The sequence below is a fragment of the Heloderma suspectum genome, chromosome 1 (assembly GCF_057233095.1).
Source record: "Heloderma suspectum isolate Gila_16-S chromosome 1, 16-S_ref, whole genome shotgun sequence".
In the NCBI taxonomy this organism is placed as follows: Eukaryota; Metazoa; Chordata; class Lepidosauria; order Squamata; family Helodermatidae; genus Heloderma; species Heloderma suspectum.
Genome location: NC_139458.1, coordinates 263,075,022 through 263,097,039, shown reverse-complemented (window position 1 = coordinate 263,097,039; position 22,018 = coordinate 263,075,022). Strand labels below are relative to the sequence as shown.

General features: G+C 42.7%; 1 protein-coding gene across 3 annotated transcripts in view; it reads left to right on the top strand.

Moving 5' to 3' along the window:
- Positions 1–1,375: 1,375 nt before the first annotated feature.
- KLHL29 (kelch like family member 29) overlaps positions 1,376–22,018 on the top strand; it is a 549,854-nt gene continuing 529,211 nt past the window's right edge. Inside the window, exon 1 of one of the 3 annotated variants that reach the window (XM_084826507.1) lies at positions 1,376–1,971. The gene's annotated coding sequence lies outside the window, so the exon portion shown is untranslated. The remainder of the gene's footprint in view (positions 1,972–22,018) is intronic. The other 2 variants (XM_084826506.1, XM_084826509.1) reach the window with 2 other exon arrangements.

Sequence of the window (22,018 nt, the reverse complement as noted above, 5' to 3'; positions counted from 1 at the left end):
CTGGAGAAGGTGTATTGAAGTCAATAAATCAGCTCTTATACAAGATCCAAGTTCCACTATCTTAAAAATATTTGTTTTAGAGACTATAGTACATTTAGTGGGCTGGCATATGATAATACAGAAAACATCCTTGAGATAAACAGGAACCACAATCCAACACAAAGTTAAGTGTTCTTAAACTATTGTTTTTACACTCAACATCAGTGGTTCAAGTGCACTTAACTCTGGACTGTGGCCAGCATATGCACGTTTCAAATCTAATCTTCTATATAGAATATTTTACATTATGTGGATACATAGCTGGGTTCTTTAAAAAACAAAATAGCCTTTTCCCATCAGAATCAATAAAAGACACCCATCCACTGACTTTAACGTAATTCAGACCCCAGTCCATTGGGAAATAGCTATTTCTCTTTCGAAAGTTACTCGGGCTGCTAGCTGTCTTACGAAGACTTACTCAGGAGAGCAAGCCTTATTGAACACGGTGCTGGAGCGGCTTCGAGCGGAACCAAGATAGATAGGATCGGGCCGCGTCAGTGATCGCTGACACGATAGCGACACGATGACGTTGCTTTTCTGGATTATTTCGGGGCGTGAGCGAAGTTGAATTCTCAAGAGCGAGGCAACGGCGTAGCGATGCACGGCGGGGGTTGCGTTCCGCCCCGAGAGGAGTATATACGGAGGAAGTAATAGTAGTAGTAGCGATATAGTTCCATTAGAATCGCGAGTCGGGAACGTTCAGCCGCAAGTCACGGAAAACGCAGAAGAACCAGCTCTCCCCGGGAAGATGTGTACAGTAGCGCTTCGCGAGCGCTGCCGGATTAGAAAGTCCAGGGAAATACAGTACAGCGCAGCTATAAAAAGCATGCATGAGTCAGAGCGCCAGTGGCAGAGAGAAGCACGCTCAGTGTATCAGGTGGCTGTTTCGCGCTCCCCCCTCCCCGCCCCGGTAGCTGCTCTGCTTTTCCCTGCCTCTGTGCGTGTGTAACTTTACCAGAAGTGGAGCCATTGATCTCTTTCTCCTCCCGCTCCGCATCCTCCGTAGGGAGGAGAACAAACCTCCCTGCCTGCAGGCGCCGTTTCCCGCAGGATGGCACGGTGGGCTCGGTCGCCGGCTGCTTCGGAGGAGGAAGATCACGCTAGGCGGTTGGAGCAAAGGAGAGGGCGACCCGGGCAAACCCACCCAGCTGCTCGCTCCGGCGTGCGGATTGCCCGCGCCAAACCCCTCCCCGTGGGGGAAGCAGGGCTGGGCCGACACATCGGCGGAGAGAAGGATGGGGGGGGAGGAGGAGGAAAAGCGGCAGAAGCGGGAGCGCGGAGCCCGTCCCCGCCCCCCCGCGGCTTGTCCCGCCCCCCCGCGGCCGTGATTGGTTTCGCCCGCCCCTCGCTCGGGCTCCGAGGCCGCCTCCCTCGCCAGCTAAAGCGGCCAGTCTGCGAACAGGGAGCCAGAAGGGAGCATGGTATCGGCTCTGCACCAGCTGCCGCCGCCGCCGCCGCCTCCCGAAGTCGCCCCGCCGCGGCTCCCGCTCGGCGCCCCGGCGCCCCTCTCTCGCCGCTCGGAGGAGGTGCGCGGCAGCCCCGGCTGTGCGGGGCTCTGCGCTGGCGGGGGAGGGAAGAGCGGCTGCAATGCCTGAGCCGCCTCCTTCTCCTCCCCCCGCTGTTTCTGTGCATCCTCCTTCCCCGCCAGCCTGAAGACGGTGGAGGGAGGAAGGAGCCGCTGCCGCCCGCCAAGGACACGCGCACTCGCGCGCGTGTCGTCGCCGGCCCTCCCTGTGGGGAGAAGAAGGTGAGGACCGCGAGACGAGCGGCGGAAGGTGCGGGGAGGACCGGGAAGGGGGGCGGGGGGCGGGGGCGCCCGGAGCGCCGCCCTCGGAGAGGCTCTGGGGCGGCCCGAGGAGGAGGCGGGCCGGCGCACCTTCGGCGTGCCCCGCGGCTCGCTGTCGCTGCAGCCCAGCTCGCGCTTCGCCAAGAGTAAGTAACCTCGAGTGGATTGAACGGCGGGCTAATGAATCCCCTGCGCCTGCGCTCGCTGCCTGCGTGGAAAACTTCCTGCTTGGGTGTTTGTGTGAGGTGCAAGACCAGAAGCAGTAGCGCGGGGGTGCTCTGAGGTAGCAGGAGGGTTTCGCGGGGCGGGGGCGATGGGGAGAGACCTGTAAGGAGGCGCCCACCCTTCCTTTCTCTGCTCAATTCAGCCATCCCTCCCCAGTCGCTCGTGTTCTCTCTCTCTCTCTCTCTCTCTCTCTCTCTCTCCGTGCTCCACAAAACCTTCAACTTCCTTCTCGGTGCGGGCTCAAGACACCTTCTCACCCCACACATGCACGGGCTCAAAAGGCTGTCGACTTCTCTTTTAAACTGAAGAGGCATGGGATCAGAGAACGTCATCTTGTTGGTTGGGTCTGTCTCTATGTTTTAAAGGGCTCTGTTTTGTAGATGGTTGCCTCCTTTTTTTTAAAGCACACCACTGCAAAATCATCCATCATCACCAGAAGGCAGAGGCTATCTTTAATTAAAACTGTCTAGAAAGGAATAAAAAATGACAGTCTCCCACCTCAGAATTAAATTTGCCAAGTCTCTCTTTGTGCACGTCGGTCACTTCTCACTTACTTTCTTTGGATTATTTTAAAATGTATTTAGACTTATTTAAAAACACGGGTTGAGTAGACTTGGTAACTTCTAGGTATGTTAGTCTCTGCTGCTGCTTAACTCTCTCTCATCATGTCTCGGCTACATCATCAAGCTTCCCTCTTTCTTTCTCCCCCCCCCCCCCCCGCATCTTATTCTTCTTGAATAACAGCCTACCTCAGCCTGCTTCTCCGCAGATGCTTTGGACTACAGTTCCCAGCATTCCTGACAATTAGCCATGCTGGCTGGGTCTGATGAAGTTGAAAACATCTAGAAGGCAGCAGGTTGGGGAATGCTGCTGTCTAATGTAGATTATGAGTCTTCTGGGCAGTGACTGAATTGCTTGTGTTGTGTACAGTGCCTTGCAGACTTTGGGCAGTATGTAAATAAATAGCGTTATACCAAAAGGTGTGTCCAAGAATCACTTATTGTAAAACATGCATGGATTATAGAATAAGTTTTATTGTGCTTCATAGGTCTTAACTGAAAGTAAATATGTGTAGGTTTAGGCAGGACATCTCTGCTGACAGGACTTGGTTCTATGGCTTAGCTCTCCCTCACCCTCCAAAACTAATTCTTTGTGGAGCTTTGTTAATAATTTTCAAATTGTGTATGTTCTTGTGCTTATGATGGGGAGGGGTTCACTGTTTGTGTCATAGGGCTTGAATATGTATAAAGACATTAAATTCTGGGGTGACAATGATACACTCCAAGGGTTGTATCCAGTGTTAGCCCTACTTAAAGTAGATCAATTGAAATGAATGAGAATTAACTTAGACTAACATTACATACAGCCCACTGGATACAACCCTAAGCGTTTTTGTTGTATATTATAAAAGTGTGACCTCTAAAATCTACTGTTCTAATAATGTGACTAAGAAGATTAATAGATTTTAAATGAACACAAGCTGAAGCCTTTAATGTATAAAAATGAATGCATAAAGTTGATGAAAATATACCTTTAATAAAAGCTGTCTTATTTTTCTGGGATAGCAAGTGGTTCTTGAACAAATTTGTTTGAACATTCTTGCATTACTCTTCACCAGAGATAATTTTCAGGGTTTTTCAAAGCAATCTGTTGTGGCTTTAAGGTTACAAGAGACAGTAATGCTGGTATTTGCAATCTAGCAATTGGATGAAACTTTGAGTCCTCCTTCATAGATTATATGATTGTATGAGAGAAGCAATACCATGTTCTTTCTCTTCCTTTAAATAAGGTAGCCGTGGCTATCTTGTTATGACTGGATAAACTGGTAAAACCATTTACTTTATAAAGTGAAGTACAGCCATATTTTACTCTTATTCAACAGTTTGGGACTTTGGCTATGCACAGTGGGTTACCTACTCTTATTTGAATGAGTAACAAGGTTTTATTCTTCTCTTTATAACCGCCCCTCACTGTGGCTGTCTGTAGAAGGTTTTTTCCCAGCTTGCAATGAAACATGGCATTTCATATATTGGCTTATATAAGAGAAAAATAATTATCAGTACAGTCGTTACAACTATCTTTTAATGGGATTTTTTCAAATGCAAGTCTGTTTCTTTGGAGTGTAAACGTTTAAAAGATATAGAATTGAGTATTGCAGCCAACATAATAAACCTGGAAGGTGATGGTTTTAATACGACTTTCTAATACGATGATGGTAAGAAAAACAAGTTCTTACCAGCCACATCAGTGTATTAGACCCTTATTTGCAGAGTGCTTGCGTTAGCTTAAACTACATGATGGCCCCACGGTGAATTCAAATCCCTTGTTTGTATATTTGAAAGAACCAATGCACTTGAAAGTTTCCTACACTCCCAAGTTTTCGGTGGTAACTGGTCTTCTGAAGCTTAAAAAGCACGTTCACTGTATTTTGAGCTTCCTCTTGACAACAGAACCCGTGAACAAGCGTTCAGCGTGAATTATTGCTGGAACAGAATATTTTATGGTTGTCATGACTACAAATAGAGCAATGGTTGCTGGTTTTCACATAAATGCAGTGGTAAAAAAGGGGTAGAATTCAAGTTCTTTGTTACTTTTAATTATTTTTCTAATGAATGATAGCCAAACTTCAGTTGTCCAATACAGAAAGAACCGTGAATTTGGTTTGAGTAAAAATCCTTGCTGGAGCAAAACTGCAGAAGAAAAAGCTGCCTTCTCTGTTGCTAGATTTCTTCTGCAAATCATAAGATAATAGAATTGGAGGGAAACAGAAGGTCATCCAATCCACCCCTCTCTTAATGTGACATTTTGTATAACTTAGATGACAGTTGCAAGTTGTTAGAAGCCTCAAACAATACACATTACAGCGAGTTGCCTTTAAGGTGATAAGCTGCAAATAACACTAGCTGCAAGCTACTGGTAAGTCATGTGGAACCATGTATTATACTGTTTTATTAAGAGCAGTGTCATCTTTGAATCTTTAGAAATATATGTAGTTACGATGGCAGTCCCGCCCTTCCACTTTTTTCCAAGAAGTGTCTCTGTTACCTACGGTTTGGTACCATTCTGTTCATAAACATCTTCTTATAGTGAATCACTTATTTTTGTATTGTGTTTCCTGATCATCATTGACCTCCCTTAAGCTACTGGTTTCTTGTATGCCAAACCTCTTGGCCAGTGGCACCTGTCCTTGCATTTTGCATCTGTTTGGTCATTTGGAGTTCAGCCTTGGCCAGTTATTACTTTTTTTTCTTCCTTGTCCTTTAGGAAATAGGTTCCAGTTTTTGAGGAATACTAAGGAGACAGTTCTTCCTAACCAGACATTCTAAAGGAAGTACATGGAGCTGGAGTGATGATAAACGTGCAGCCCCATCCTATGCATATTTTCTTAGAAGTAGGGTCCCACTGAGTTTATTGGGATTTGAATAAATTTGCAGACAAATCTGATATGTTTTACAAGTGCTCTTAAGGTGAAACAAATCTAAGGAGTGAAAGAATAATCTCTCTCCTTGGGTTTTCCAGAAAATGTTGAACTGGAAAATTTTCTAGTGCAGATTAGGTTAATTTGCAAAGGGTCATCTACATTGGGGGAGTGGGGGGGGGTTGTGTAGGAAAATGTTCTGATGCCCTAAAAGTGGGCAACTTGTGTCCCTCCAAAAGTTTTGGCCTACAACTCCCATCATTTGTCACCATTGGCTATGCTGGCTAGAGCTCATGGGAGCCATAGGCCAAAACATCTGGAGGGCCACACATTGTCCATCCCTGCCCTAGAGAGATCTAACTTAGAATGTTTATTTTACTTGCAGTTACTAGATCAAGCTAAAAAAGGTACTTCATGTTATTTTATTTGTCCCAATACACCACAAGTACTTGACCTGAAATATTTGAAGGGAAGACGTAAATCACATTTAGGGTGCACTCTTATGCAGTGCTGGGAGTTGTTTAGACAGAAAAAAGTCCTACGTACAGTTGCACGCTTACTGTGATTTAAACATTATATTATGTAGAAAATTTTACTGGAATACTTGTAAAAATGTAAAGGCAAGCACATGAACTTCCCTTGCATTGTTTAAATTTGAGGGAAAAAACAGTTATGAAGAACTCGTGACACACTGGGGGCGCAATCCTGTGGCCGCTAGTCAGCGGCTAGATGGCCATAGTATAGGTCGGTTCCCTGAGGAACGACCTCCACCCCCTCCCACGCTGCCTCGTAGGCAGTGCAGATTGGCCCCACGCTTGGAAGAGATGTGCGGAGCAGCGAAAATAGGGCATTCCTGGGGGCGTGCTGAGGCGGGGAAGTCGGAAATCTGGTACGACGCATCCAGTGTGTCCAGCTGCTGCTTCCCATGCTCCGACGTCCTAAGGCGAGACAGCTGAAATTGGCTGTCTAGCCGCAAATGTAGGGCGGCTGAAGCGTGGAGGGGACGATCCCCTCCATGGTTCTCCTGCCGTGCCTTGGATAGGCAGAGTTAGTTGCCTCTGAGTTCGGAGGCAGCTGCCTATCCTGGTAGGATTGCTCCCTTACTCATTTTAGCAACCGGTAGAGCTGTGCATTATATGCTGACAACTACTCGTCTATTTCAACAGAGTGCAACTTTCAAAGGACAGGAGGATTAGAAATAACCCCAACTCTTGATTTGATGATCATATCGAATGTGATTCCATAGAGTTCTAGTAAATGCCTTGATGTATAATGATTTCAGCTGATTCTGGGTTTGCGTTCAAATATCTTGATTTGACTTGAAAGAAGAAAATATTTTACTGAAAAGTCTACTACCTATTAAGTATACCAAGCAAAAAGTAAAATAAAAAATGGTTAAAAGCTGAGCATGTCGGGAAAACATAACACACTTCATATAGTTGAGAAACTGGACTGGAAATAAGGGGAAATGTTACTCCATAGACTGAGGAGGCCAGTCTTTCAGATGTCTTTCTCCCCCCATATTTAGGTACTTACGTGTTGGACTGCTCCCATCATCTCCAGTCAGATTGAGTAATGGCAATACTATTTGGGGATATTGGGAGTTGTAGTACAGCACTTCTGGAAGGCACCAAGTTGAAGGCTGTTCCAGCTATCCAAAAGGTACCAACAGTTACAAGGCGGTCCCTGAGACAACCTCTCAGTAATGCTGCACTTACTGTCCAGATATGGAGCTTATATAGTACTGAGAAAGAGGGTGTGCTTTTCTTGCAGTGGACGCAGGAAAGAAAGTGGCCTCCTAGAAGGAACGTAAATGCCAAACCTTTTAGGAACAGAACAGTGAATTGTTTAATAAGGAACCAGTGTGGAAACTGGTGGAAAAACATTCTGGACACCCTGTCCACATCCAAAGTGGGCCACTACTTTCCATACTGTCTGAAGATGCTAAGAGATAAGCAAGGATGGTCCTGAACAAAGTGTTCTGTCAGTAAGTCATATGTATATGACTGCTACTGGGTCTGAATCTGACCAAAAAAAAGAAAGACGTTGCAATCTTTTCCAGAGGCAATTGATGAAAAAGTATTAATGCCTGCTATGCCAACATGACTTCCCAGGTTAGTGATGCATCCAAGAGCTTTCCAGGAAGTGAACCCGGGAAGGCAGTACAGTATAGTGATCCACATGGCTGAGTGACCATAACCGCCTAAGTCCTGACTGAGTTCTGTCAGTTAGCTTTCTTTCACTTGGTCCTCAGCCATGGCTGTGTTGATAGGCTTCAAAGCAACCTGGCTACAAGACCTGATTTGGATGAAAACACGGGGTAGAATTGTAGGTCACCAGCATCAGTGGGCCTATTGCCTTAAATCCAGTGAATTCCCAGTAGAACCCTGCAGGGCACAGAAAGCCTGCGGGAGTGATGAACAATACCTCCCACCAGGAATAAGCAGAGCCACTTGAATGGTCTTACTCAGGGGTGGGCAGAAGGTAGATCTCCAGATGTTTTGGTCTTCAACTCTCAGGAGCCCTGGTCAGCAGTGCTGGGAGTTGAAGTCCAGTACATCTGGAGATCTGCGCTCAGCCCATTCCTAGCCTTATGAAATTATTGGGCGTTGCAGACACATCTACCAGCTGTTTGTGGACAAGGATAATTGAAAGTGATGGGAGGAACCAATAGGTTGCAGTTGCCCCTGTTGATTTCTAGGCAGATCATCAGCCAAGGTCACAGGTGTAGTTTGGTCTGTGGCCAAGCCAAAAGCTAGAGTGGCAGTGGTCCAGAGCGTTTCATATGCCCCCCCCCCCCCCCGGTTGTACATTTGCAATAGTTATGGAATACACCTTTTGGATGCTGATCAGTCAGTGTGCAAACAAAAAACAACTGCAGATTAGTTGACATCCAGCATTTTGTTTTCTTTAGGAAAAAGCCTAATAAGCTTAACCAGGATGGGATCCACCCTCTTCTGACTAGCTTTTACCAAGCCAAAGTCCAGTTTGCTGGTAGCTGCCTCCTACTTCCAAGCACACACCCTTCCTTGGTGCAGGAGAGGCAATTTAAATAGGAAATGATTAAGGCTCCAAATTCTCACTGTGATGCAGCTTCTAGCCTCCAAGTGGAGCCAAATAAGAGTTGTTGGTTTTTTTTGTGTGTGTGTTTTTTCTTTATAAGAAAGAGGTGACATTTCTTACAGTGGGCAAAAGAGTTCAGTTTACAGATGGAAACAGCACAGATTTAATAGGGTATTCTCTAGCCAGAATAGCTCCCTTCAATGGTACTCTGCAGACATAATAGCAGAGAATAAAGGCTATTTCTGTCGCCACCACTGCAACATAATTTACAAAATGCTTATGCATCTGGTTTCAGCACACGTCAAGTGCCTCCTGCTACTCATTTTCCTCCCACTTTATCCTGCCTTGGAGCTTCTATTTGCCTGTGGTATCTCTGTTGACAAAAATGTGAGGCAAGACACTTAAGAGCAATATTTTCAATAGCCAAACCCATTCTTTTGTTTCCCCCCAGAAATCAACGGAAAAGCTGTCAAAATTGGCAGGGGTACCTCTCCACCCCTCACTGCCTTTTCTCTTCATTTTCTCCTTTAAGAATAAGTTTTCCTTTGTGCTTGGGGAAAACAAACAAGACGCATGCAGCTCAATTGGTCAGTGAAACAAACCTGAGTTTGGTATCTCCAGAGTTGTAACTGACTTGCAAGTGGGCCAATAAAAGCTTGGTACCTATCCCATGTCTCCTTTTGGAGACTTTTTCCCATATCCACCCCTCTTTCGCCTTAATCCCATGCTATTGACACAAGCTATAAGCCTGACATAATTGTGAAAGGGTGATCCTAATTTGGCCCTTCCACCTGGATATTGTCGTAACAGCAGCCACCCTTTTAAAGAGGGCTCTGAAGCCTTTAGGAACCATTGTTCAGGCAGGTGGGTTGATGTAGTAGAATACTCCAACCCCAAGCAGTATAGTTCCATGTGAAATAACTGTTCTTGACCTTCCTGAATCACTAGATTTCAAACATCTCTAGAGGAAAAAAATGGTGTTAGTGTCCATTTGTTGGCCTCTGATCTGCTGTTAAACAATCCAGTGTTGCAATATATTTATTGCCCAGCAAAAAACACAAAGTGAATAGAAGGGCCCAAATCAGTGGGGCGTGTGTTTTCAGATGACTGATTATATGCATTTAAATAAAATACACAGATTCTGAATGGTACGAGGGCCGCGGAGTATGAATTATTGATAATTTACTACAAGGATGTTGACTTTGTAGATTATTGTCCTGCCAATAGGTTTTATTCTAAATGTGAGTCAACTGTGAACAGCTCTGATACGCTATTGCTAAGGGGGAACCCCCCAAAATAGCCCAATAAGAACCAAGGTTGCTCATTGGGCATGGAATACTGATTTGAATGAGTGGGGGAGAATGGAAAACAAGGGGAGGGGGTATAGAATGGAATATCCCAGAACAGGGGTGATCAAAAAGTAGATCTCCAGATGTTTTGGATTTCAACTCCCAACATTCCTGAGCATTGGCCATGCTTGGTAGGGGCTTCTGGGTGTTGAAGACCAAAACATCTGGAGATCTACCTTTGCCCGCCCCTGTCATAGAAGAGGCTGGCTGCAATCCTGAGTGGGAGCATTCCACACTGCAACATTGTGTTGCAGGTCTTATACTTCCATACTTAAAAAAAGAAAAATGTTACTTCTGTTGCTATGGAGAATGTTTGAAATGTGTGAATAGTTTCTGCTAAAAGTTCAAATTAGGGATGGTATGTGCCTGGCTTTTCATGGGGCAGTACATAAAACGTGTTCTTCCCCTTGGCTCTTGAGTGCTTTCTCCTAGTCAATAAACTTATAGGGTTGATTATTTCCTGAGCTGCTGTAAATTTTTATCGAATGGACTTTTTGTGCTGTGCTTTTTGTTATTTGTAATGTTTGTAGCTTTTAGTTGTATACCGCCCTGGGAATGCCAATTCACTACTGAAGGCCAGATACACATTTTTAGAAACAAAATATTTCTGGGTGGAAAATCAAAATTTTATTTTAATGGAGAGTTCCCCCCCCCCACCTACTTGTTTCTTACATCATTACACCTTTGACATATGAATCTAGCTGCCACAACTTGCTTTCACAGGCTGTGGTTAATAAAACAAATAGCAAAGCATAAGGAGGCCTATAAATATGAAGGAAATAATAATATTTGTTTGTGGGGAAACTAAATCCCTTGGAGAAACTCAGATGCCTTTTTCAGCACTTAAGAATGCTGAAAAGGGGTGGGAGAGAAGGGTAGCTCCTATGTTGGATGGTTATGATGAGGAAAGACAATTGCCAGTCTGTTACTTTCCCTCCTCTAACCTGCACGTTAGGATAGCGCTTCATACATCTGAAGTGGACTAGGAAAGTTTATGCCTTTATATATTCATCTTTAAGGTGCCACAATACTCTTGGTAAATGAGTACCATAGCTATCTCTCTGGAAATTAGATATCTTTGGGTACTTTAACTGTCACCAAGCACAACCTGCATAAAAGAAATGGTCAATAAACTGTTGGGTATGAAATTTGTTTATATATTTGTTATAAATTATTCCAGCACTACTTCACCTCCCCTCCCCAACACATACTCTCCCTGTATGCAATGTCTGAAGTATTCCAGAGTTGGACCATGAAGTATTATTCAGCAAGTCAAGCTTACTTGCAGTGAAATGTAGGATGTTTTATGTTGAAAGTATTTTAAATGACAAGTCCATATCAGAAATATTAACAAGAAGTGTTGTCAAGTAACAGACAAACGTACAGCTTCTGGAGTGGAAGCGTTACAGATTCCAAGATATACCTAATTTTTTTGAACTGGACTTCAATCATATCTCTATTGATGGTTTTGAACCCTGCAAGAGACTTATTAACAGTGTTCGCTTGAACAAACACGATCTGCATCACAATGCAGAGAGTAAAAAGAAGTGCTTTGCTCTTGGGGTCTGTAGTGATGAGTAATTAACTGAGGAGTATGGTCTGACTTTCAAGGAAATACACCTTTTCACACCTTGTTATAAGATTTCATTTTGGGGCTGGGCTTGCTGCACCAGTGGATTTGAACATCACAGCATGCTATAAAAGCTGAAAGAAAAGCTTCTTTTCACTCCAATATTTCAACATGCTGGCTCCTTAATGACAGCAAATGCATAAAACGCAAATGCCATCATACTGTGTCTTAGCAGGCACATCTAAACTGCACATGAAAAGAAAGGGATGTTCCACAAAGGATTAATTGAATTTTTAGAAAAGCAGTTTCGCACCAACTTAAATGCTCACATGCTGAAACAAACACAGCCATACTTCACCGTGCAGGAAAAATGGACAGATATATTTAACAACTGGTATGTAAAAATAAAATGTGCAAAGTATCTATAAAATTCATTTTCAGCCAGTACTTCTATTCTTTCTTAAAGGAAAAATGCCAAGTTGGGATGTTCTCACAATCAGATGTTACAATATAATGTAAATATGAAGAAAGCAATTGCAATACTTTGCAGCATATTAGAAGATCTTGCCCTCCATATGCATTTACAAAATAGAAAACCAAGCATCAAGAATAAAATGATTCCAAAGGTCACTTTTTAATTCTTTAACTTTTTCAAGTGGCAACATATTTCTAGGGACTGACCTCAAGCTTAAATTCTCTACTTGGATGCATTTTCCCTTTGATTTTGAACCAGTGTAGCTCCACATGAATACTTGAGATCTGTGTTTAAGGTGAATTCACCAGACACTCTTGTTCAATGGGACAATCTCATTGAGATGATATAGGATATGCCACAGCAGTGTTTGGCAGACTGTCAGAGTGGTTGCTCAGCAATTTAGAGCTCAATCCTTCCACGTGTTTACAAGCATGTCTCATTGGGTTCAGTGGTGCTTACTCCCAGGTAAGTCTGCACAGGACTATAGCTGTACTGATTTATGAACATGTCCGTTGAATCAGATAGCAAGGATTGACTGATACGAGGAAGAGGACCGGGAATTACAGGCCTGCAGTTGTATTTTATACATACTGATTTGACAGTAAAAGCATTCACATATTACTTTCCTGCTGCATGGGGGTAACTTGATGTAGAGGAGAGCATGCACTTCATTGTCTTGCATGAAATATAATGCACAATTTTATTTTCCTAAAAGTCCACTGAACAGCTACTCAATTTGTTGAATATTCACAACAAGTAAATGTTTACTTAATATATTTACTGCATTTTTATCCCGCTTTTCAGACAAGTATTGTTTCCCAAAGTGGGTCATATCATAATTAAAAAAGAGAGACAGGCTCTGTCATCAGGCTTACAAACTAAAATGGCAAGACATGTAAGGGAAGGGAAGTGGAGGAGAAAGAAGAGGAGGGAGATCAGCTTTTCAAGGCCAGAACAAGGTGGTGAGCTATAAGCAGGCATTTTAGGGCACTCTGGGCCAGCCTGATCTTCCCTTGCTGGTGCTCTTGCTAGAATGAGGCTCTTGTTCCTCAAGCCAATGGATAGATCCAGAACGTTCTTTCCCCCTTACCTTCTGCAGTCCCAAGGCTACTGTCAGTTGGAGCTGAGTGTTCTTCTTGCAGGGAGGGGGAAAGCAAGCTCCTTGCAACTGCTGCTCTGGCTGATGGATGGCCAGACTTTGATGCTGTATGTTCATGCATAACTGTATAGATGCCTTTTGTCCCTACATGGATTTAGCTCTGTAGCTATTTCTACAGCTGGAAATAGCCTTTCAGTAGATCTTGGTCTCTAACTAAAACTAATCCAACTCACCACTTTTCATAACATCTGTTCCCGGGAAGATACAAATAGAAAAACCCAGAGCAAGAAGGGTAAGGCTAGTGACAATGTTGATCCCCCCTCCCCCTTGTGTGTGTGCATATGTGTTGGCAAAGGTGAAGGTGGCAACTACCAGTAAAGCTGATGAAATTAGAAGAAAGGAAGCAAGTGTGAAATATTTAGCATACTCATATGCACAACAGTGGGGAACAACATCTTCCTAGGAGATTTCTTGAGATTTCACGATGGGAGTTAAAAATGATAAACCTCAGGTTAGGATCAGCATGTTGGTCAAGTGACCAGTTGAAAAGACTGCCTATTTGACCATAATCAAATATTTCAAGAATGCCACTGTGTACATGGCAGCTTGTCTTTAATTTCATCACGGCGCCATTTGTTACCAAGGGCAGGAGTGTGGACACCTTGCCCCATAGCCCCGCAGCAGTCAGGGATAAACCTAGCAGCGTAGCAAAGCTTCTTCCATTGGTTCACCTGATATAACTGCAGTGATCTCCAAACAGGAACACAAGCAGTCCTCTGTGGCAAAGGCCACTGCATAGTGGGTAGAGTGTTGGTCCAAGATCAATTGCACTTGGGTTCAAATTATCACTTGGCCACAAAGCTCACTGGGTGGTGTGCCAGTCAGACATTTCCAACCTAGCCTACCTTAGAGGGTTGTTGTGATTATAATAATGTATACACCACCCCAAGCCTCTTAGGGAAGGGTAGAGTAAAAATCTAACTCTCTAATGAATCTCTTTATCTTCTTTAATGAATCTCTTTGCAATAATAGTTTAAGTATCAAACCTCTTGATCATCTTTGCTCTTAAAACGTTAATGCTTTAAACATATTCAAGCATTATTTGACCAGTCAGTTGACCAATCCTACGTTGCTACATGGTCTGAGATTCTGCGATGGATTATTTTGAAAATGCTCTTAGTGGTGCATCTTGATCTTGTGGGATGTTCCTATTTGATGAAAGGCAGGGGGAACTGATACGGATTCCTAACTTACTGATTTTGGTATCCTGTATCATTCTTCACTAACATGGTGCCCTCTGGAGGTAGGGTACTACAACTCCCAGCATCCCCATGCTGTCTGGGAATGCTCAGAGTTGTAGTCCAACATATCTGGGTGTCACCAGGTTGGGGAAGGCTGTCCTACATCTAGAACACTTACAAGATTATTGTGTAATCTATTCCTCTGTGCAAATCTGCATATATTATAAAAAAAGGTAAAGGTGTCCCCAACCAGTCGTGTCCGACTCTAGGGTGCTGTGCTCATCCCCGTTTCTAAGCCGAAGAGCCAGCGCTGTCCGAAGACGCTTCCGTGGTCATGTGGCTGGCATGACTGAACACCAAGGTGCACGGAACGCTGTTACCTTTCCCGCCGAGGCGGTACCTATTTATCTACTTGCAATTTCTTGCTTTAGAACTGCTAGGTTGGCAGAAGCTGGGACTGAAGACGGGAGCTCTCTCCGTCACGCAGCACTCGGGTCTCGAACTGCTGACCTGTCGACCTTCCAGTGTGCAGTTCAGCATCTTAACCACGAAGCCATGTTGTATAACTAGAGATTATGTGAAACACTATAGGACTTTAGGAGAGTGAAGAAGGAGGCATGAGAGGTTAACTTTTTTAGATCAGATCTGGCTTCTCACTTCCACCTCACAACCCCAAGGAAGTTTGTTTGTTCATCCAATCAATATATTTCTACATTGCCCAATAGCCAAAGCTCTTTGAGTAGTTTAGAAAGATTAAAAACTTAAAAATACAATATAATTGCATAATGTAAAGCCATTAACATATAAAATATAAAACATTTTTAAAACAACCAACAGTAAAAATCCCAGGACTTGTTAAAGCTTTATTATATGCTAGTAAATGCCTGGAGGTAGAGGAAGGTCTTCTTAACCTGGCACCAAAAAGCTAACAGCGTTGGCACCAGATAGACCTCACTGAGGAGAGTGTTCCACAGGTGGGGGCAGGGGCACTGCCAAGAAGGCCCTCTACCTTGTTGCCATCCTCTGAAACTCCCTTGGAGGAGGGCCTGCAGATGATGATCTTAGTGTATAGCAGGTATATAGTTTACAGTGTGAAAATCCTACAAACGTGCATTACATTTTTCATATGAAATGTTGGTTACGTAACCAGGTATGATGCTCAGCATTCCATTTGCAGAGAAATAAGAGTAAAGGCAGGCAATGCTTTAACAGAGCAATTCTGTGGATGTTTACTCAGAAGTAACTCACTGTGTTCTGTAGGGCTTACTCCTGAGAAATTCTGCATAGGATTGTGGCCTTAGGCTGAAATGCTATGCACACTGACTCCTCAGTAAACATGCACAGACTTTGTTTGAGCACACGTTTGTTGCCTTAAAAACATACTTGTTTTCAGGGCACTGAATTATATATATTCAAACCACTTCTACCACACTTTAAAAAGTTATGTCTGGCTTCTTCACCCTTAAGTGATCATACAGTTTCTCCTAGGAAAGAGAAAGCAGACACCATGTAGCTCACTTTAAAAGCTAAATATTTATGTACTGACTTCTAATACAGCTTGATTGGAATGCCAGACATCTTAAAATGCCATTGTTGCTGCTGCAATACTGTTCTTGGGGAAACTCAGCAGGCGATGAAATATGCAAGAATATATTGTCTGTCAGGCATTGCTTTAGTAGGTTAGGAACTCTGCTAAAATTGTTTCAGTCCCCAGACACTGATAGTAAACAAAACTGCCTCTGTGTAAAAAGCAACCCTTTTGGGAGGTCCCCCCCCCCCGCTCTCCCCTTAACAGAAATTTCAATCTAGAGTTCCACTCTGAATGTGTACAATTAGAACTGAGAATGGTATTTGACTTTAAAGAGCTTTAAATCAGCCTCTAAAAGGCTTAAGATTGGCTTTACGATATGGCTGTTGTGGAGAAGGTGAGCTGCACGGGTTCCTTTCTGCTTGGGAAGCTGCTTGTGGGGTTTGGGCTAGCAGGGAAGCAGCAAACAGGGAAAGATGTGAAATCCTGGTGCAGGTTTCCCTGACAGCGTCTTCAGAGCTCAGACTACTATTTCTATTCATAGAAAGGCAACATGGTTGCAGTTTTGAACCAATACTTGCCCCTTGTGCTCTCCCCACCCCCACCGCACCCCAGTGCAACACTTAAGATTTCTAAGACCTGTGAGCATGGTTAACTGATTTTGTGAATCCTTGGCTTTCAGCAATGGCTGAGAATTTTTATAACTGTCACTGAAATTACTGTTCTTGGAATAGATAGAAAATGGCTAATTCTACTACATGGAGGTTTCCACATATATTTTATCCAAATATGTTCTAGAATCAAATCTGTTGAAGTATATAGAGTTGTATTTGGTACTGTGTATTGGGTTAGATAATCTTAGAAAGCAGACCTTAGTATTTATCAAATTTCAAAAGTTGGTCTATTTCCTAGTACGTTTCCTGCCTTTCAAAATACAGGTTTATGATTAAATTTCTGGTTGGCAGTCAGAGTTTTGCAGTCTTATCTTCCACTGAACCAACCCCAAAAGAAGCTAACAGCTGATGAATGTCTGAACCGTTATTTTGCAGTGGGTGGAAAATGCTGGTATGTGAGGTAGGGACACAAAGGTGCTCTCCTGAAATGTGCAAAATACAGACCCACATCTTGGAGCTGTTGAAGCACTGCACATCAGAATCTAAGCTCTGGAAGTAGGCAGTGGTCCATTTTCCTGACATCAAATATTATTTGTCTGATACTCATCTCAATTAGATAAAAAGGAGCATTCTCTAAATGTTCTGTTTGTGCTGTTTTATAACTGCAAATGTGCTGTTTCTCTTTCTAAAGAGAAACAGCAACAAGCCTGCTGAAAATTGATTGTTACTTCTATATTTTAAAAATAAACCTGCAGCGGATTAGTCTCAGAAAGTCTCCATGCTCAAGGGACAGTCAAAGTTTGGATAATTAGTAGCTTAGCGGAAGAGCAGTTCTTGTTCCCTTATATTCCACATGGAGTTATACAGCATACAGCAAATTTTGGATAAAAATTTTAGAGGAGAGAGACTGGCAGTTTATTTAAGAATATGTATACGCTGCTTCCCATTTTAAAAATCCCCAAGCGGTTCACAACATATTACAGTTACATCATTAAAAGCACAGCAGCATTTAGATAAGTTAATGGTTGGGAAAAGCCAGGGTAAACACGTCAATTTTTAATAGTTGTCAAAAGCACATGATCGTCAGTGCCTGATGTATCGCAAAGGGGAGGTCATTCTGGAGTAGGTAAATTAATTCATATATAAACAAATTTAAAAGATTGGCCATTAGCTTGGATGGCTTAAATAATTTGTGGAGGTCAATTAATGGCTATTAACTATGATAGCAAACAAGAAGCAAGGGCAACACGAAATAAACCAAAGGCAGGAGCTGAACCTAAAACAGGTGCTGAAGTTTTATTACTATTAAAGCACCCAGCCCGTTTTGGCAAGTTCCACATTTGATGGGACTCATACACCCAGGGGGAATTTGAATGTGTCAGCAGCATAGAGGGATTAGTTCTTGCAAGCTGCTTCAGTGACCAAGCATCATCCTAAACTGTACTAATTGTGATTGCTACTCTTATCACAGAGCAACTGCTAATGTGTTGGTGGATGAACCTAGCAATTGGAAGAATGGGGCCCCATTTATGGAATGACCTCAAGGAGGTCTGCCTGGTGCCTGCACTGTTATTTTCTTGGTGCCAGGCAAAGAGCTTTCTTTTCTCCCAGGCATTTTAGATTTTATGGTGGTTCTGATATATTTTGTATTTTTCTTGTGCTGTTTGTTTTTTGTATTGTATTTTATTCTTTTAGCTTTATGTAATCCACCCAGAAAAACTTTTGTTTGCTATATTTTAAATCTGCCCAATATCAAGCCTGGCAATCAGAAAAAAATGGCACAATTTCCTATTATACAACAGCTTTCCCCAACCTGATGCCCTCCAGATGTGTTGGTCTACAACTCTCAGCATCCCCAGTCAGACATGGAGGACGCTGTTACGCAACAGCTGTCTTCTGTGGCACGATACTGGGTTTTCCTTGCAGCGGCTATCTCACCACAACAGACAACGAGGTTCAGTATCATTAGATACTTAATCATTAGGGTTGGGGAAGGAGATGCTGCTGGAAGAATGGGAGAGGGAACCAAGGTACTTAGGATTATGAGGTCAGGTAGTCATTGCACTGGTCGGGGTTCACATTATCCTGAGTAACTTGCTCCTGATGAACTTAACTACTGGTTCATCTCACATTTTTTTTGGATCTGGCTCAGGGTGGGGTGTTGATAGGTGTTAAGTATTATAAAGTGAAAAGGATTTTCAACCATGTTAATAGGGATGCAGAGATGATTATGAGGACAATGCCTTTTATGTAAGACTTTCGTTGTAAAACTCTAAATTTCTACTAGTATATCGTGAACAAAGTTGTCTTTGTTCAGCAAATGCATGTTACACACAGAACAAGTTATCTTTATTAATTGCACTTCTTGCTTAAATTGTCCCATGCAAAAGTGCAGGGGGGGCAATGGAGGTGAAAGAAACAGTGACATTGCAGCACCATAGAGCTGAACAGAGGCATTCTGAACCACATACTGTTCTTCAAGTAGAGGACTAATGCTGGTGGGTTTTTCCCCAGCATTGAACTAGGCACTCCTACTCCCCACAGGTGATACCTCTGCCAAAACTAAAACTGTTGCCATCATTTGTTCTGTGGGGAGATGGCCTTTGGTGTAGAGAAGTATACGTACAGCATATTGTTGTATGTGACATCCCTGGATCCAGTCCATAGTAAGCAAGGCAATGGAATGTTTGGAATGTATGCACTCAAGCCATGCACAATAAACTTAATCTTTACCTTAAGCAGCTTTTTAATTTGTGGAATTTGCCCAGTTATTTAAAAACAGGCTTAGAAGAAAGCTAAAATAACAAGGCTTAAAAATATGTTACGTTTTCTGTTTCTTGATTTGAGAATGAAAACTTTATTTGCTTATTTAATTGTGCTACAATTAATTATTTGTTAGTTGTGATAGCTCCCAGTAAATGCTGACCTAGTTACCATGATACTTGCCTTGGTAATCTCCAGTATGGACTACTATAACATGCTTAATGTAGGGCTGTATTCTGAACACTGTTCAATTGTTCAGAATGCAGCAGTCCCCTTAATAATAGTTGTTTTGGAGCATGTAAACTCTGTGCTAAGATATATTGACGTTGGCTTCTGAGAACTGCATTTAATCAGGAGATGAAAGCATTGAGTTTTTCATTGTTCAGTCTGCAGGATTATTATGGGCCCTTCTAATCACCTGCTGGAACTTGAATACACAGTGCTTTCTGCCAGGTTTCTGTTGTCATCATTTAATTCTTCCTTCAGATTGATACTGGATTACGGGAGGCTGCACTAAGGGGTGTAGTAGGTAAGGATGGCTGAAATGAAAAGGGTCCTCCTGAATCTCAGGACAGATTTTGTGTAGAACTCCTAGAGCTGTATATAGATCCTGTTGGAAGAGGTACACCAGAACCCAGAGGGCTTGCCTTTTGCATCATTAGGCCTTTTACATGGGGTTTCTCGGTGGTGGTATTGGCACATAGCAGTGCCTCTGCAAAGTCTTCATGCTCTAGATTGGGTTTTCTTTACTCTGTGATAGCATTTGGGAGCATTGGTGAGGTTCTGTTTGCACTGTGCAGGGCAAAGTTCTGCACAGAGGTTTTTTAATGAGTATGTGTAGTCCATTTAGGGTATTGTTCCCATTTATAGTAGTGATATCTATAATTCATCAAGTCTGAAAATATTATTTAGATGCTTCATGGAATACAAATCTGGGTATGAAATTTCCTAGCTTTTACTGAGGACTGTATTGCACCCCTTTTATATTAACCCCCCCCCCCGCCGCCAAATGCAGCATTATCTGTGGTTGCCACTGTCTGTGTCCCATTTCCAAGTTGTCTTGCGGCAAGTGTTGTGCACCTAGCTTTGCCCTGAATATTGAAAGGACGATGAGCAGCAGATTGAGAAGTCCAGTGCAAAGTGAAAAGACAATAAACCCCTCCTGAGTTCCCTGTGTTTTCCCCTCTAGACTTGGGTGGGAAATTTTGTCTTGCACCAAGGACAAGGTGAGATACTGTCTTCTGAATTTTTCCCTCCCCATGTATTATAGGTATCTGTGGACCTGTGTATATTGTACATGCATGCTTGTGGATCTGACACCACCATGTACTAGAGATTGGTGGTATCCAAATACTTGGTTATGACCAATTGGTGGGCTTCTGGTGCCCTCTAGAGTGCAGTGGGGTGAGTGGGCAGACACGAGACTCAAATTTTTAGTAAATGTAACTTTCTTATTATTCCTTGGATATAAAAGTGTTTAGTCTGACAGTCCTGCCCACAATTCTGGTATCTTCTAAATTACATGTTGTTTTGAAGTTAAGGTACTTCGTGTCACTGTATTCTATTTTAAAATATAAATAGTATTTCTAAAATAAAGAAATGTATATGCTGCCTTTCAGGGCAAAACTCTCCCAAGGTGGTTTACAAATAATAAAATTGTAAGACAATCCAATTTGAATGCTAAAAACAGCAGCAGTTTAAAGCCCAGAACAACATTTCCATTAAAATACAGATTACAGAAATACAAACTAAAAAAGAATTAAGATCTGTTTAGATGCTAACAAAGATGGGGACATAAATACTTCCTTTATGCCACGACTAAACAGTCCCTGTGTCTAGTGCCCACCAGTCTAAAGGACCTTGACAGCTTGCTTGTAAGTACAGCTCCTGAGGCTGAACTTAAGATGTAATACTTCTTTCAATCTTGTAATGCTACCACTATCTCTGAAAACTCTAAAGTATTTAGGAACCTGTTGGAAAGAAATCCAACTTCTAGGCAACCAACTGTCTAGACATCTTGAAGGACTTTGAGTAATATGAGCAGGACTTTGGGGAGTATGTGCTACCTATTTCTGTTACAGATTTTTCTCTCTGTATGCTTCTGTATTTTACTAAACTGTGTTTTGGGGGTGAGGGGAGGGACTTTTAATTCTAGTGTAGTATTCCATATTTACAATCCTAATTTAGATTTCATAATCTGTATAAGGCTAAAAAGAACATCAGATTCTTAAAGGCGACAGTGATGAGTATCATGAAAAGCTTATAGCTTCTAACCATCCTTATGTAACTTATTTCCTTTTCCATGTTTGCTGTGGTAAAGATCAGATATGTCAAGATGTATTTACCCTGTGTCACGGATTGATGGGCAACTAATACTGTATGTAGAGAGGCACTTTTTTTAAGTATTCCACTGCTGATGCGGTTATTAGTCATTGTGAGCTTGTATGTGCTGGAGGCATTTCAAAGCCCTCTGTCTAAGCTGTATGTGCCTCTTTAGTGCTCTGGAAGGAAGTCACCAGTTCAGGAACCTTGCTATAGAGGAGACTGGAATCTGCAGGAAAGCCACAGAATATTAAGGAAATACTTGGCAGTCATGGAGCACATATCTACCAGATAAATGTGACATCTTCTATTTGGTTGAAGTTAATGCTAGGGAATAAAGTGGAGCAGAAAATGAGCATGCTTTTCTTTTTCCTTTTCTTTTAAAGGAAACCTCTCCCCCGCCCCCAATGCCTGGTATGTTTTTACTCTCCTTGTAGGCCGGGATCCAAAGAACTGCGCAATGAGTTCTGCATGCCCTATGGAGTTTTGGGCACATGTTTCCTCAACTTCTGTTCAAGAAGTAGCA